At 40.4% G+C, this 18,398-nt stretch overlaps 1 protein-coding gene and 1 long non-coding RNA gene across 2 annotated transcripts in view; one reads left to right on the top strand and one right to left on the bottom strand.

The window, feature by feature from the left end:
- Ppt2 (palmitoyl-protein thioesterase 2) overlaps window positions 1-18,398 on the top strand; it is a 529,716-nt gene that overhangs the window by 21,303 nt on the left and 490,015 nt on the right. The gene's annotated exons all lie outside the window — the stretch shown is intronic.
- LOC138852461 (uncharacterized) overlaps window positions 4,678-18,398 on the bottom strand; it is a 40,726-nt gene continuing 27,005 nt past the window's right edge. Inside the window, exon 2 of the long non-coding RNA XR_011391764.1 lies at window positions 4,678-5,135. This is a non-coding gene — a long non-coding RNA (uncharacterized lncRNA). The remainder of the gene's footprint in view (window positions 5,136-18,398) is intronic.

Genomic DNA, 18,398 nt, shown 5'->3' with positions numbered 1-18,398 from the left:
TAGAGGAAATGTCATTTTAGTGCCAGGAATGTCTTTCTTGTTTATTCTGGACCCTATTCGGAAATTGGCATCTTTTGAAATTTGTGTGAAATTGGCAAAATTGCTAAATTCTGACCACTGTACTGGATAGTTGAATTTCATAAATGAGTGGTTTCTTGCACCCATTCGATAGAAAAAATGGAGTTCTAGCGAAATATTCATGTTTTTTGTCGACTAGTACAGTGAAATTGGCCGAAAATGGGGCTCAAAGTGGGCAAAATCGCCGATGCGTAAACATCGCCGAGACCGCTAACTTTGCGAGAGCATAATTCCGTAAGTTTTCTATCAAATTTCAAACTTTTGGTGTCTTTATGATCGGGAAAAGATTCTCTATCTTTTCATAAGAGAAAATAATTTTTTTTTTTTTTTAAATTTGGCCGACCCTGTGAACGAGTTTCGGAGAGGGCCTGTCGACCCTCAAAGGGTTAAGCCACATTGCACACATTTCCTTAATCTTTGAAGTAGGCAACTTCTTCAATTTCTCTCTCCCCTCCAAAGCAGTTTCCTCAGGTGTGGCCTCTTACTGTTGAAGATGATCTAGCAGCTCATCAGTGGTTTGTTCTTCATTGTCCTCCTCCACCAACTCTTCCACATCCTCCCCACTAACCTCACCAATATGAGCACTAGTTCCAGGCATTTTTTCCTGTTCACCTGGGTGTTAGTCAACTGTTGTGGGTCGCATCCTGGGGGACAAGATTAAGGACCCCAATGGAAATAAGTTACAGTCCTCGATGACGCACTGACTTTCTTAGGTTATCCTGGGTGGCTAACCCTCCGGGGTTAATCGTTTCTCAGTAATTGTTTCACGTTAAGCCACACCAACAACACTCTCTCCACATCTTCGAGTAATACAGCTGATGGTGGTGCAGCAACAACAGCTAACTGTGGTGCAGCAGCAGCTGCACCTTTGGCAAGAACAGCTTCCTTGATTGCCGTTTTCTTACCCACAATAGTAGCGATGGTTGATTGGGGTTTATTATACAACCTGACCAGCTTAGAGACATGCACTCCACTTTCATGCTTAGCAATGATCTCTTTCTTCATCTCCATAGTAATTCTCACCCTTTTTGCTGTAGGGTTAGCACTAGAAGCTTTCTTGGGGCCCTTGGTGACTTATTTTGCAGGTGCAATCACTACAAAGGCTGTGATAATATGAAATGTTCCAGTTGTTGTATGTTTGGAAGCGACTGCGGTGCCTGGCTGGCTTGTAAACACTGACACCCAAGGGACAAGTGAGGCGCGCTCAGGCCAAAGTGGACGCGTATGGTACGGAACGAATAGTGCTGGTCGGGTTTTTAAGCGCTAGTTGAGGCAAAATTTTTGTGTTTAAATGTATCGCTAGTCAGATTTATAGTTAATCGATGCCATCGCTGGTTAAGGGTCCACTGTACTATGTATTCATAGCACAGAACCACGTGATCACTAGCTCCTAGGGGCCTCTAATATGTGATGTCCTCAATGTCTGAGCTGCTCAGGGTGAACACAAGGTCCAGTCTTGCTTGTTTATCCTCCTCTCTTTCTCTCTGGTAGTGTCCTTAACATGTTGATGCATGAGGTTTTCTGGTACCACATCCATCATCTTGGCTCTCCATGTTTCGGGACCCCTGTGTGGCTCCAGGTTTTCTCAATTGATCTCCCTGTGGTTGAAATCGCCCATAACCAGTACAGTGGACCCTCGCATACCGTTGGCATCACATAACGTTAAATCCGCATGCCGATACATTTTATCACTAAAATTTTGCCTCGCATACCGCTAAAAAACTCGCTCAACGCTATTCGTCCGAGACGCTTCTAATGTACGGCCTGAGCCAGCTTCACATGTTCCGCCGGTGGCATTGTTTACAAGCCAGCCTCCGCGGTAACAACCAAGCATACAATCGGAACATTTCGTATTATTACAGCGTTTTTGGTGATTTCATCTGCAAAATAAGTGACCATGGGCCCCAAGAAAGCCTCTAGTGCTAACCCAGTGGTAAAAAGGGCGAGAAATACTATCATACCACAGTCAGCTGCTGCTGCACCACGGTCAGCTGTTGCTTGACCAGTCAGCTGTTGCTGGATCAGTCAGCTGCTGTTGCACCTCGATCAGCTGTTGCTGGACCAGTCAGCTGTTGATGGATCAGTCAGCCACTGCTGCACCACGGTCAGCTGCTGTTGCACCACGGTCAGCTGCTGTTGCACCACGGTCAGCTGCTGTTGCACCATCAGCTGTTTCTGAACATGACTCGTCCAGTACCTGTCCGTCTAGCCTGAGCGCCTGCCTTGCCGTCATTGTTTACAAGCCAGGGTGGCCGGTTGCATGCATACATTCGATACATTTTGTATTATTCCATTATTTATAGTGCTTGTAACTGCTAAATAAGCCACCATGGGCCCAAAGAAAGCTTCTAGTGCCAACCCTGTGGTAAAAAGGGTGATAAATACTATTGTACCACAGTCAGCTGCTGCTGCTTTACCACGGTCAGCTGATAAATTGGACCAGTCAGCTGTTGCTGCACCACAGCTGCTGCTGCACCACAGCTGCAGCTGCACCATGGTCAGCTGTTGCTGCACCCAGCTGCTGCTGCACCATGGTCAGCTGCACCACAGCTGTTGTTGTTGCTGCACCACCGTCAGCTGTATTACTCGAAGATGTGGAGAGAGTGGTGTTGGTGTGGCTTAACGTGAAACAATTACCGAGAAACAATTAACCCCAGAGGGTTAGCCACCCAGGATAACCCAAGAAAGTCAGTGCATCATCCAGGACTCTAACTTATTTCCATTGGGGTCCTTAATCTTGTCTCCCAGGATGCAACCCACACCAGTCGACTAACACCTAGGTGAACAGGGAAAAATGCCTGGAACTAGTGCTCATATTGGTGAATTTAAAGCCAGCAAAGGTTGGTTTGAGAGATTTAAGAATCGTAGTGGCATACACAGTGTGATAAGGCCTGTTCTGGAAGAAAATGCCAAACAGGACCTACAGTACTCAGGAGGAAAAGGCACTCCCAGGACACAGTGTCTCATCAGTCATTGCTGCATCTTCAATAAAGGTAAGTGTCATTTATTCTTCATTTAGTAGAGTAGTACATGCACAATATATACTGTGCATGTACTACTCTACTATTGTGCATGTATCCTTCTCTTTGTGTGTAGGAAAATGTATATTTCATGTGGTAAAATTTTTTTTTTCATACTTTTGGGTGTCTTGCACGGATTAATTTGATTTCCATTATTTCTTATGGGGAAAATTCATTCGCATAACAATGAGCTCTCATGAACGGATTAATATCGTTATGCGGGGGTCCACTGTACTTTGCTCTGCTCGAGTGAGCTCTTCTCTTCCTTCTTGAATGTGAAACCTCATATTTAGAGGCATTCACCTATCCTGTGCACTCGTCACTTTTTGACTTGGATATAATGTACAACACCATCATTAGCTATAGCTACCTCCAGTACACAACACATATTAGTTACTCACCTTAGATACCCCTACCTCAGTGACCTTTTTTTTTTTTTTTTTTTACCAAATATTCCATTTAAGCTATTTCTCTCTCTTAACCCTTTCAGGGTTGGTGTCGTACTAGTACGCATAAATTCTAGCACCTTCAAATCTAGCGAGAGAAAGCTGGTAGGCCTACATATGAAAGAATGGGTCTATGTGGTCAGTGTGCGTGGTATAAAAAAAATCATGCAGCACACAGTGCATAATGAGAAAAAAACTCCGACCGTGTTTTTGGTTTAAAACAGCGACTTTGCAGTGTATTTTCGCATGGTATTTATGGTTGTATTCTAGTTTTCCTGGTCTCATTTTATAGAATGGAAGACATATTATGGAAATTGAGATGATTTTGATTGGTTTCACAATGAAAAGTACTTTGAAAATGAGCTCAAAGTAGCAGCAATGTTCAATTTTTGCCAAAGTTCAAAGGTAAACAAATCATGCCACACGTCCAATACACATCAACTGGCGAGTGTAATATTCGTTCACAAGTGCCCTGATACTATTTATAGCATTTCTATGCCATTTCTACACGAATGCAGTAGTCTACATAACATAAATCTTCTATTTTTTGTGAGAATAAAAATTCAAAGTGGAGAGCAAAAGAAATGTAACAGAGGCCTGGGGACATGAATAACGAACAGAGGAAATGTTATTTTAGTGCCAGAAATGTCTGTCTTGTTTATTCTGGACTCTATTTGGAAACTGGCATTTTTTTAAATTTGTGTGAATTTGGCAAAATTGCCAATTTCTGACCACATTATTGGATAGTGGAAATCAGTAAATGGGTGGTTTCTTGTACTCATTCGATAGAAAAAATGGAGTTCTAGCGAAATAGGTATGATTTCTGTCGACTGGTACATTGGAATTAGCTGAAAATAGGGCTCAAAGTGGGCGAAATTGCCGATACGTAAGCATTGTCGAGACTGCTAACTTCACAAGAGCATAACTCCATAAGTTTTCCATCAAATTTCATACTTTTGGTGTCATTATGATCGGGAAAAGATTCTCTATTATTTCATAAGAAAAAATAATTTTTTTTTTTTTTTTTTTCGAAAAATTTCCGACCCTGAGAACAAGTTTAGGAGAGGCCCTGCCGACCTTGAAAGGGTTAAGAGCAGTACCTTCATTCTAGTGAAGCATTTTTCACTCAAAGAAATAGGGCTATCCTCTTCCTTGGATTAAACCCATGACCCCCAACCACTTTTACTCATTTATCTAGTTATATGCCCTACTAACACTTGCTCCCCTACTTTGCCCTTGTAAGGATTGTCAGGTCTCCAGTCTAGCATTTCTTGATTGATTGTCCTTTTGTTCAGGGAACACACAGACTTCATTGTAGAGGTTTTGTCGAGCACTCTTAACAGCTTGCTTGCGTGCCCATCTCTGAAGGTCCCACCTTTGCTTCAAATGCTCTGATTTGTTAACTGATACTGATTTGCCTTATCATCTGTAACCCCAATCTTTCAGCTGATGTCCTTACCTCATTCCACAAGGAAGGTTCCTTGATGCTGGAGAGGAATTAGATTTGGCCTCTCTAATTGGATCAGACCTGATTGCCTCCCATTTCCCCAGGCTCTGTAGGATCCCTATGGATCTACCACTTCCTCCAGAACTGCAATAATAATAATAGTGAAAATATTTAGTACTGCCTTTTCCTTAACATTGACTCTTCCCTTCCACACAGTCTTCTTTACCTCTGCCTTGCAGCTTTGTATGAGCCTTATGGGTTTAAAGTTTTTCACAAATATAACATTAATCCCTTCCCAAAATCTCTTGAACCCTGAATTTGGTGGTGGTGATGATGGAAATACCTTACACACTCAGAGGCATAAAGTTGGTGCTTAATGGCCTATATCTGTACTGCAGGCACACTTACTGGTATGATTTTTTAATAGATTCTGATTCTTGATTCAACGAACTTTAGCTAACCTCTTTTTCTTCTGATCATACCTTGTTACCTCTCATTCTCCAGGTGCTGCATGACCCCTACAGGTTTATTGCTTTTAAATCATGATTGTAAGAAAAAGAAAAATCATCATCTCTTCCTCTTCCTCCTCCTCCTCCTCCTCAACTGTGACTTCTCCCTTACTCCTCCACCTCCTTTCCTTTCTTTCTATGGAAGTGCTTTATTAGTGCCTGAACCAGTTTTACCAACCCATTATGTTGATGAAGAGTTCTTGATTACTTCCTGTTATAATGATAGTAATATGAATGCTATAGGTACATAGATGAGTAAGTAATTAGCAAATGGATGTACAGTGGTACCTCAGGATATGAATTTATTTCGTTCCAGAAGGCTGTTTGAATGCCAATACCGAATGAATTTGTTCCCATGAGGAATAATGTAAATTAGATTAATCCGTTTCAGACCCCCAAACATACACTTACATAAGCACTTACGTAAATACACTTACATAATTGTTCGAGTTTTGAGCTGTTCGTATCCCGAGGTACCACTGTATTTAGAAGAATATCCCTCAAGGGAGGTGCTTTGATGTCAGTGAGGGGCTCTTGATCCAAGGAACTAGAATTATCCTAACTTTGGATTGAACCTGAATGCCTCCCATTTCCCAGGCACTATGACCCTATGAGTTTAGTGCTTCCCCCCCTGATTAAAATAGAAACTAGAAAAATACAACTGGTACCAATATGCTACATACACTTTGGCACCTTTTGAAGGGAAGGGATGCCTTTATATCTGTTAAAGGCTCTTGATCCAAGTAACTAGAGCTATCTCTCCTTGGGTTGAACCTGAATGCCTGTTATTTTTCAGCTGCTATGTGACCCCTATGGGTTCAGCACTTTTCTGGCTTAAGAAAATTATATATCCTAGTTTCCTGAGTATTCCTAAAGTTAAAGTTTTCATGCTGGCGAAGGGCACTTAATCTAAGGAACTGAAGCTACCCCTCACTTTTGAGGAATCAAACCTAATTGCCACGTATTCCCCAGGCACTTTCACACTTAAAGGTTTAGTGTTTCTTTATGAACATCATAATTCCTAAGTTGAAGGGGAAAGGAGGAAAATTTTTGTTATATTTTATCCTTGTCCAATTTCAATGAAATTTTTACTGTAACTTAAGCAGCATTTGACCAAGAGATCAGGAATTACATAGTAACAAGGCACTACTTGCGGAAATTTTAAGTTTGGTTCTATGCATCTTCAAGACCTGACACACCACATCCACTTACTACCTTACCTGACTTCACATGTGCTGATCTGATGCTCCATACTCACCTGTGCTGCTAAGAGGCACAACCTTCCTATATTTACATGCCTTACATTTTTGTGCTGTATGACCCTGGTGGTTTAGTGCTTACTTAGTTTTGATTATAATAATAATTACATTTATGTATCTGCTGAAGAGGAACCCAGTGGGCAGTTGAAATATACTGACAAATTCATCTTCTGAGTTTCAGTTTCCATGTGGGTTATTACTGAGCATTGACAAGTGGAGGTGGGAAATACAGTGCCTGCACTCTAAAGGAGGAGGAGGGATAGTGATAGTGTGAATGATAGTGAAAGTGTTTGTTTTTGAGGTCACCCTACCTTGGTGGGTGACAGCTGGGAAGGATAGACAGGACTGACAAGTTAGAATGATAAAATTTGGGAAGAATATAAGCAATGTTTGACAGGTTCTTCACTACCTCACCCTTCATCGTAGCCCAGTCATGCTAGCCAATACTGTGAATACCGAATTACAGAAAATATCTACCTGGATGATGACTAACAAACTTACTCTCAACATTGACAAAACCTACTTCATTCAGTTTGGAAACAGAGCTACAGATGTCCCTCTTAACATAATGATAAATGGATCACCTATCACAAAGCTCACAGAGGGAAAATTCTTAGGAATCCACCTTGATAATAGACTCAAATTTCAAACACATGTACAACAAAATTTCCAAGATCGTAGGCATACTATCGAAGATACGGTACTATGTTCCACAGTCAGCCCTCCTGCCCCTATATCACTCACTTATTTACCCCTATCTCACCTATGGAATCTGTGCATGGGGCTCAACAACAATAAACCATCTCAGACCATTAATTACCCAACAAAAGGCTGCAGTCAGAATGATAACAAATTCCCACTACAGGCAGCACACTCCACCAATATTCAAAACTCTGAACCTACTCACCATACAAAACATCCATACTTATTATTGCACCTACTACATACATAGAACACTTAACTCGGATATAAACCGTCCCCTCAAACGTCTCCATACCAACCTCAACAGAACACATGACCATAACACAAGGCACAGATCACTCTTTGATGCTCCTTGTGTCCATCTCACACTATGCAAAAACTCAATGCACATAAAAGGCCCAAAAATCTGGAATTCATTACCTGTGAATATAAAAGAAACACTGTCTGTTTATAAATTCATGTCTCTTCTTAAAAATCACTTACTCACTCACAACTAAATAAATACTGAATAATTGTATCTCATAAATGTTTAACCTGTGACCCTATCAAACTTTGTTATTTTTAATTACATTACCTAACAAAATACTCCATTCTACTGAATGCACAGCAACTCAGTAAATGACCATATGACCTGTCTTTGAAATACTCATTTGTGCTTAACCCTTTGACTGTTTCAGGCCCCTTTCTGAAACTGTCATTCTATGTCGCTCAATTTTTGAAAAAAAAAAAAATATTTTTTCTTATGAAATGATAGAGAATCTTTTCCCGATGGTAATGACACCAAAAGTTCGAAATTTGGTCGAAAACTCATGGAATTATGCTCCCGCAAAGTTAGCGGTCTCGGCGACATATGCGTATCGGCGATTTCGCCGACTTTGAGCCCTATTTTCAGCCAATTCCATTGTTCCAGTTGACCAAACTCATAGCTACTTCTTTAGAACTCCATTTTATCTATCAGCTGAGTACAAGAAACCTCCCATTTACTAATTTGGACTACCCAATATGGTGGTCAGAAATTGGCAATTTGGCCAATTTCTCGCAAACTAAAAGAGATGCCAATTTCAAAATAGGGTCCAGAATAAACAAGGTAGACATTCGTGGCACTAAAATAACATATGCTCTGTTCATTAGTCACATCTCTAGGCCCCTCTTATATTATTATTGCTTTCTATTTTGATTTTTTATTCATACAAAAAAATACAAAATTTACTGTTATGCAGACTACTGCATTATTGTAAAAATGGTATAAATAATATCAGTGCACTAGTGAACGAATATTAGACTTCCCAGTTGACGTGTATTGGACATGTGGTGTGATTTATTTACTCCTGAACATTGGTAAAAATCGAACATTTCCGCTACTTTGAGCTCAGTTTCAAGGTTGTTTTCATCGTCAAAGTAATGAAAATCATCTCTATTTCTGTAACAGGTTTTCCATTTTATAACCTAAGACCATGAAAACGCGAATACAACGATAAATACCATATGAAAATACACCTCAAAGTCGGCGTTTTATTCCAAAAAAACGATCAGTTTTTTTTTCTCATTAAGCAATGTGTGCTGCAGGATTTTTTTATGTGGTGCACACTGACCACACAGACCCATTCTCTCACATGTGGGCCTACCAGCTTTCTCCCGCTTGATTTGAAGCTGCTAGAATTATTGAGTATATATACGTCAGAAACATTGGCTCGTAAGACGTATTTATACGTCGAAAACAGTCAAAGGGTTAATTGTTATTTGTTTACTATAATTTTTACCACTGAATATATCATTGCTTAGTTAATCTTCAGTTAATTTTAAGCCTGCCCATAATGCTCTGCATACAAGGGGCTTTTGGCATGTTACACTTAACCACTGTATTTCTTTGTACATCTATGTATCATGTCCAGATTAATAATAAATAAATAAATAAATTTTATAATGATGTGGGTGAGATGGTGATGAAGGACCTGTCAAGCATGGCTTATATTCTTCCCAAATTTTATGATTCTAACTTGTCAAACATAGCTTAAATTCTATCAAATTTTGTTTTAAGTTGAAATGAATCTAATTTGTATAAGCCAAAACCAACAAATAACTAAACCATACCACAGGTGGGGTTTGAACCCACGGTCAGAGTCTCAAAACTCTTGACCGTCGTGTTAGCCACTGGGCCAGCTAGCTTCAATAAGATTCATCCAACTAGGTATATTTCTACACCACAGGAAGGTTAGCATAGGCACCACTGTGACCACAAATACAAGTTTTTATAGACGAATCTCTTGCTAGCATGGCCATGATGAACTCCAGCTCAAGTCCCCTCAAAGCCATCAACATGACTTGTGAAATCATAATGACATGATTGCAAACAAACCATACCATGGGTGGGGTTTGAACCCACGGTCAGAGAGTCTCAAAACTCCAGATCGTCATGTTAGTCACTGGGCCAGCTAGCTTCAATAAGATTCATCCAACTAGGTATATTTCTACACCATAAGAAGGTTAGCATAGGCACCACTGTGATCACAAATGCAAGTTTTTACATATGAATCTCCCACTAGCATGGCCTATGCTAACCTTCCTATGGTGTAGAAATATACCTAGTTGGATGAATCTTATTGAAGCTAGCTGGCCCAGTGACTAACATGACGATCTGGAGTTTTGAGACTCTGATCGCTGGTTCAAACCCCACCCATGGTATGGTTTGTTTTTAATCGTGTCATTATGATTTGGTGAGTCAGTGTTGACGGCTTTGAAGGGACTTCAGTTAGAGTTCGTCATGGCCATGCTAGCAGGAAATTCGTCTGTAAAAACTTGCATTTGTGGTTGTGACCAGACTCAAGAAATCGTAATGACACGATTGCAAACAAACCATACCTCTGTAATCTTTTGACTACCGCCCACAGGATGGGTATGAGGTGCATAATAAACATATTAAACTAACTTGTGGTCACAGTGGTGCCTATGTATGTCTTCGTATGTATTTGTATGTCTTCGTCTGTATGTCTATGTATGTCCTTCGATGGTGGGTACAACATCTAGCTTGGCTGGATGCACCATTGTTAAGGATTGTGTGGTCTAGTGGCCTAAAGCGTCATGCGTTTTCTCTCACCATGAGGCAGGCCAAAATATCATGGGTTTGACTCCTTGGCTAGTGAAGTGTTATTGATCAATACCACTCGTTTCATGGTTACAATAATATAATACAGTGGAACCTAAAAAATCGAACGTATCACATATCGAACGTTTCGAAAATAGGACCATTTTTTTGGACAAACCGTGTCCCTATTATCGAATGCGCCCCTATTTTTGGACCGCCGGGTACGGGACCTGTCTGCCACCTGCTTTGTCCGCGTCCCTGTGCAAGCGCCGTGAGAAGTCTAGCTTTGTTTATGCTTGAGTGAACACTAACCTGCGCTCTCATTCACGTATTTTACGATTATTTCGTTGTGTTTTGTGCTTGTGGGACTGTGAAATAAGCTGCCATGGGCCCAAAGAAACTTGCTAGTAGTACCCCTGTGGTAAAGAAAGTGAGAAACACCATACATGTGAAGAAGGAAATAATACAGAAGTATGAGAGTGGTGTGAGACTTGTTGAGCCTGCCAGGGTGTATGGGAAAAACAAGTCAACCATCAGTTCTATCCTGTCAAAGAAAGAACAAATCATGGAAGCTGATGTTGCGAAAGGTGTTAATATAGGGAATGGATGAGGTGCCTTCTTCAAAGATTAAGGAGATTTGTGCCAAGTGGAATGATGTCCAAATGTTTGTGCAGAAGTACCACCCTGAGCAAGCTGAAACAAGCCATCTTTGCAACAAGTTCAGTGACAGAACCATGTCCCATTTAGGGAAATGTTAAAGAGGCGCCAGAAACAGAGGACTGTGGACAGTTATTTTGTGAGACAGGGGTCCAGTGACTCTCAAGCTGGTTCTAGTGGCATTAAAAGACAGAGAAGGGAAGTAACCCCAGAGAGGGCTTTACCTGAGGTCCTCATGGAGGGGGATTCTCCTTCCAAACACTAACCCCAACTCCCTCTCTCCTCCTCCCTATCTTCCAGATGCCATCACCAATCTTCAATAAAGGTAAGTAAAAATGTTATTTTATATGTATTACTATACATAATTAAAAACTATAGTATTTGTTGTATGTAAAACTGTAATTAATCTCTATAAAAATGTATTTTTTGTGTGAATATTTTTGGGTTTCTGGAACGGATTAATTGTATTTCCATTATTTCTTATGGGAAATATGGCTTCGAATTTCAGACTTTTCAAATTTAGAACTAGCTCCTGGAACGGATTAAGTTCGATTTTTGAGGTTCCACTGTATACTGCTTGTTGAGCTAGTACACAAACAGGGAGTAGAATGAAATTAGCTCAGAGGCGTCCACACCACCGTATGTCCTTCGATGGTGGGTACAATATCTAGCTTGGCTGGATGCACCATTGTTAAGGATTGTGTGGTCTAAAGCGTCATGCGTTTTCTCTTACCATGAGACGGGCCAAAATAGCATGGGTTCGACTCCTTGGCTAGTGCAGTGTTGTTATTGATCAATACCACTCTTGTCATGGTTACAATAATATAATATACTGCTTGTTGAGCTAGTACACAAACAGGGAGTAGAATGAAATTAGCTCAGAGGTGGCCACACCAGCGTATGCCCTTCGATGGTGTGTACAACATCTAGCTTGGCTGGATGCACCATTGTTAAGGATTGTGTGATCTAAAGCGTCATGCATTTTCTCACACGATGAGGTGGGCCAAAATAGCATGGGTTCAACTCCTTGGCTAGTGCAGTGCTGCTATTGATCAATACCACTTGTTTCATGGTTACATTAATATAATGTACTGCTTGTTGAGCTAGTACACAAACAGGGAGTAGAATGAAATTAGCTCTGAGGCGTCCACACCACCGTATGTCCTTTGATGGTGGGTACAACATCTAGCTTGGCTGGATGCACCATTATTGAGGATTGTGTGGTCTAGTGATCTAAAGCATTGTGTGTTTTCTCTCACCATGAGGTGGGCCAAAATAGCATGGGTTCGACTCCTTGGCTAGTGCAGTGTTGTTATTGATCAATATATATATATATATATATATATATATATATACGTATACAGGAAGGCCCCGCTTTACAGCGTTTCACTTTACGGCGTTCCGCTAATACGGTCATTTCAAATTATGACCAAAACTCGCTATACGGCTCCCCCCACCTGACTTTCTAATACGGTCACCGCGCCCCACCTTGTTTGTTTACATTCTTCGTGAGCTCAGTAAGCACTAAGTCTCTCCATTTTGTCTGGAAACTCCAAAATTTCAAATGTTTTTAAAAGTTATTTCATATTTTATATATACTCTGATAATTATACTTATGTATACCTGTACTTAAATAAACTTACATACTGTGCTGGCATGCAGGTACACATTAAAATCAGTAAGAGTGTCTTATGTCTCCAGACGTCATATTAGTAATGATAATAATAATCACCGAGTCTTATTAAATGTTGTATATTACGTTAATATACACATTTTCATTAATCCATCCATGATATTTTTTTCAAAATTATATAATAAACACGATACATAACATAAAAAGATGATAAATACACCCTACAATAGAATAAATAAACATAAATATGAGATGTCGTAGCCAGATAACTTGTACAAGTGATGCCAAGAATAACATTTTCTCTAATATAACATAAGAGAAAATGTGTTACTGGGGGTAACTGTAGAAAATTATTCCTTTCGTATGTATGTAAGTAAGTTTATTCAGGTATACACAAATACAGTTACATAGATTATCATACATAACAACATATGTGTAGAGAACCTAGGATAACCCAAAAAAGTCAGAGTGACTTATTTCCATTGCCTTCACTCAGAGCATCATTTCTTCTCAAAATGATGTTACATGAGAATGGGAGTGTTCTTCTTTATTTATTCTACCGTATCAATGTAGAGACAACCTGTACACAATGTAACTTGTACACAAACCAGACGTGTACACTTCGTTTACAAAACTTACCTTCGCCTGGTTTGTTTACATAACTCTGCGCCTGTACTCTCTCATGCACTCATTCTTTCTCTCTCATTTATTCGTTTTATCTCATTTACTTACTCCTGACCCTACATTAAGACTACAAATATTTTAAGGTAAGTAATGAGTGAATTGTATATACATTTTATCGCTCTGGAATGCTTAAATATCATGGAATATATGTGTGGGTGGGTTGGCCTGGTATGGTAGCCCGGCTGACTACCATACATACCACACTTGATTTTTTACAATAAATACTACTCATCTCGCCCTATATTTTAAGGTAAGTAATGAGTGAACTGTATATACATTTTATCGCTCTGGGATGCTTAAATATCATAGAATTGTATGTGTGGGTGGGGTGGCCTGGTATGGTAGCCTGGCTGACTACCATACATACCACACTTGATTTCTTACAATAAATACTACTTGTCTCACCCTAGATTAAGACTATAAATATTTTAAGGTAAGTAATGAGTGCACTATGTGTGTATTGTACTTTTTATTGTTTTTTGATGCCTGGTTCTATTGCTAACTTAATATATGTTAGTGTAAACTTGTTATCTAGTGTTTGTATGCATTTGTAAGTGTAAAAAAAGGGTGTTCCACTTTACGGCGGTAGCCTGGAACGTAACCAGCCGTATAAGTGGGGCCTTCCTGTATATATGTATATATATGTATATATATATATTATATATATATATATATATATATATATATATATATATATATATATATATATATATATATATATATAAAGAAAACCTAGGGAACGAATGGATTTGTCAGTTAAATACAGAGTAGAGGAGTTAGTGGATGGGAAACTGGAGGTATTGGGTAGATGGCGGGAATATCTTGAGGAACTTTTAAATGTCGATGAAGAAAGGGAGGCGGTAATTTCATGCACTGGTCAGGGAGGTATAACATCTTTTAGGGGTGAAGAAGAGCAGGATGTGAGTGTGGGGGAGGTGTGTGAGGCATTATCTAGAATGAAAGGGGGTAAAGCAGCTGGAACTGATGGGATCATGACAGAAATGTTAAAAGCAGGGGGAAATATTGTGTTGAAGTGGTTGGTATTTTTGTTTAATAAATGTATGAAAGAGGGGAAGGTACCTAGGGATTGGTAGAGAGAATGTATAGTTCCTTTATATAAAGGAAAGGGAGACAAAAGAGTTTGTAAAAATTATAGGGAAATAAGTCTACTGAGTATACCAGGTAAATTGTATGGTAGGGATATTATTGAAAGAATTAGAGGTAAAACAGAGAGGAGGATTGCAGATGAGCAAGGAGGCTTTAGAGTGGCTAGGGGATGTGTAGATCAAGTGTTTACATTGAAGCATATATGTGAACAGTATTTAGATAAAGGTAGGGAAGTTTTCATTGCATTTATGGATTTAGAAAAGGTATATGATTGTGGATATGGGAGCAATGTGGCAGATGTTGCAAGTGTATGGAATAGGTAGTAAGTTACTAAATGTTGTAAAGAGTTTTTATGAGGATAGGCTCAGGTTAGGGTATGTTGGAGAGAGGGAGATTACTTTTTGGTAAAAGTAGGTCTTAGAAAGGGATGTGTAATGTCACCATGGTTGTTTAATATATTTATATATGGGGTTGTAAAAGAAGTAAATGCATGATGTTGGGGAGAGGGGTTGGATTAAATTATGGAGAATCAATTACAAAATGGGAGTTGACACAGTTACTGTTTGCTGATGATACTGTGCTTATGGGAGATTCTAAAGAAAAGTTGCAAAGGTTAGTGGACGAGTTTGGGAGGGTGTGTAAAGGTAGAAAGTTAAAAGTGAACATAGATAAGAGTAAGGTGATGAGGGTATCAAATGATTTAGATAAAGAAAAATTGGAGAAGAGTATGGAAGACGTGAATGTTTTCAGATATTTGGGAGCTGACTTGTCAACGGATGAGTTTATGAAGGATGAGGTTAACCATAGAATTGATGAAGGAAAAAAAGGCGAGTGGTGCATTGAGGTAACTGTGGAGACAAAAAAAATGTTATCTATGGAAGCAAAGAAAGGAATGTATGAAAGTATAGTGGTACCAACACTCTTATATGGTTGTGAAACTTGGGTTGTAAATGCTGCAGCAGGGAGGTGGGTGGAGGCAGTGGAGATGTCCTGTCTAAGGGCAATGTGTGGCATAAACATTATGCAGAGAATTCAGTGTGGAAATTAGGAGGAGGTGTGGAGTTACTAAAAGTATTAGTCAGAGGGCTGAAGAGGGGTGGAGGTGGTTTGGTCATTTAGAGAGAATGAATCAAAGTAGAATGACTTGGAGAGGTAGGGTTAGGGGTCATCCTCGAAAAGGTTAGAGGGAAGGGTATAGGTTTTGTGGGCAAGGGTCTTGGACTTCCAGCAAGTAAACATTCATCAAACAACATCCAGTATTGGGACCCTGCTTAGGCAGAATGGAACATACACAGATGACAGCCAAGAAATGAGTGCAATACTAAAGTCCCAATATGACTCGGTGTTCAGCGAGCCACTGCCCAGACTAAAGGTCAACAACCCAAATGAATTCTTTATGAATGAAACCCAAACTTTGGTCGTCTCAAAAATCTCGGATGTTATCTTAACTCCACAAGATTTTGAAGAGGCAATAAATGACACGCCCATGCACTCTACCCCAGGCGCAGACTTATGGAACTCGTGTTCATCAAGAATTACATGAAGCCCCTATCGCATGCCTTCAGCATTTTATGGAGAGGAAGCATGGACACAGGGGTCACCCTACACACACTAAAAACAACAGACATAGCCCCACTCCACAAAGTTGGCAGTAAAGCAATTGCAAAGAGCTACAGACCGATAGCACTAACATCCCATATCATAAAAATCTTTGAGAGGGTTCTAAGAAGCAAGATTGCCAACTGCCTAGATACCCATCAATTATACAACCAAGGGCAACATGGGTTCAGAGCAGGTTGCTCCTGCCTGTCCCAGCTACTGGACCACTATGATAAGGTCCTGGATGCTGTAGAGGGTAAACAAAATACAGATGTAGTATACACAGACCATTATGTAATAGCACACAAAATGTGTGATAAAGGAATAACATGAAAAGTTGGTAGATGGATCTATAATTTCCTGACAAATAGAACACAAAGAGTAATAGTAAACAGAGTAGAGTCCCAGACATCCACGGTAAAAAGCTCTGTTCCACAAGGCACAGTACTCGCTCCCATTCTATTCCTCATTCTCATTTCTGACAGACAGAGATGTATGCCATAGCTCTGTGTCTTCCTTTGAGGATGACACCTGGATTACCATGGCAGTGACCTCCATTGAAGACACTGCGAGACTCCAAGTGAACATTAACCAAATCTTCGAATGGGCCACTCAAAACAATATGAAGCTTAATGAAGAGAAATTTCAACTACACAGATATGGGAAACTTGAGGAAATTAAAAATGTATCAGGGTATATGACAAATTTTAACCATACAATAGAGCGGAAAAGTAATTTGAAGGACCTGGGAGTAATAATATCAGAGGACCTCGCCTTCAAAGACCACAACAATGTATCTACCTCATCTGCTAGGAAAATGATAGGATGGATAATGAGAACCTTCAAAACTAGGGATACCAGCCCATGATGATTCTCTTCAAATCGCTTGTGCTCTCTAGGCTGGAATACTGCTGTACACTAACGGCCCCCTTCAAAACTGGCGACAATGCAGACCTGGAGAGTGTGCAAAGAACTTTTACGGCACACATAAGTAGGATAAGGCACCTAAATTACTGGAAATGGTTGAAGGTCCTTGATCTCGCCTAATTGTAGTTCAAGGGGTTGAGACTCTCCTGGCCCCGCCTCTTCACTGAACGCTACTAGGTCCTCTCCCTGCTCCATGAGTTTTATCATACCTCATCTTAAAGCTATGTATGGTTCCTGCCTCCACTACATCGCTCACCAGACTGCTCCACTTCCTCACCACTCTATGACTGAAGAAATGCTTCCTAACATCCCTGTGGCTCATCTGAGTCTTCAGCTTCCAAGAGTGACCCCTTGTTTCTATGTCCCCTCTCTGGAACATCTTATCTCTTTTCACTTTGTCTATTCCACACTGTATTTTGTATGTCATTATCATGTCTCCCCTACCCGTCCTGTCTTCCAGTGTCGTTATGCCGATTTCCCTCAACCTTTCTTCATAGGACATTCCCCTTAGCTCTGGAACTAACCTTGTCGCAAACCTTTGCACTTTCTCTAATTTCTTAACATGCTTGACCCGGTGTGGGTTCCAAACTGGTGCTGCATACTCCAGTATAGGCCTGACATACACAGTGTACAGTGTCTTGAAAGATTCCTTACTTAGGTATCGGAATGCTAATCTCAGGTTTGCCAGGTGCCCATATGCTGCAGCAGTTATCTGGTTGATGTGTGCTTCTGGAGATGTGTTCTGTGTTATACTCACTCCAAGATCTTTCTCCTTGAGCAAGGTTTGCAGTCGTTGGCCACCTAGCCTATACTCTGTCTGCAGTCTTCTTTGCCCCTCTCTGATCTTCATGACTTTGCATTTGGCTTCGAGAAGCCAGTTGCTGGACCACGTGTCCAGCCTGTCCAGGTCTCTTTGAAGGCCTGCCTGATCCTCATCTGATTTAATTCTCCTCATTAACTTCACATCATTTGCAAACAGTGACACCTCTGAGTCTATCCCTTCCATCATGTCATTCACATATACCAAAAACAGCACTGGTCCTAGGACCGACCCCTTTGGGACCCCGCTCGTCACAAGTGCCCATTGTGATACCTCATCACATACCATGACTCGTTGTTGCCTCCCTGTCAGGTATTCTCTGATCCATTGAAGTGCCCTTCCCATTATACGTGCCTGATCCTCTAGTTTCTGCACTAATCTCTTGTGAGGAACTGTGTCGAAGGCCTTGCAGTCCAAGAAGGTGCAAT

This window comes from Cherax quadricarinatus, chromosome 9 (assembly GCF_038502225.1).
Source record: "Cherax quadricarinatus isolate ZL_2023a chromosome 9, ASM3850222v1, whole genome shotgun sequence".
NCBI classification, from domain to species: domain Eukaryota; kingdom Metazoa; phylum Arthropoda; class Malacostraca; order Decapoda; family Parastacidae; genus Cherax; species Cherax quadricarinatus.
This window is presented reverse-complemented; position numbering and strand designations above follow the sequence as displayed.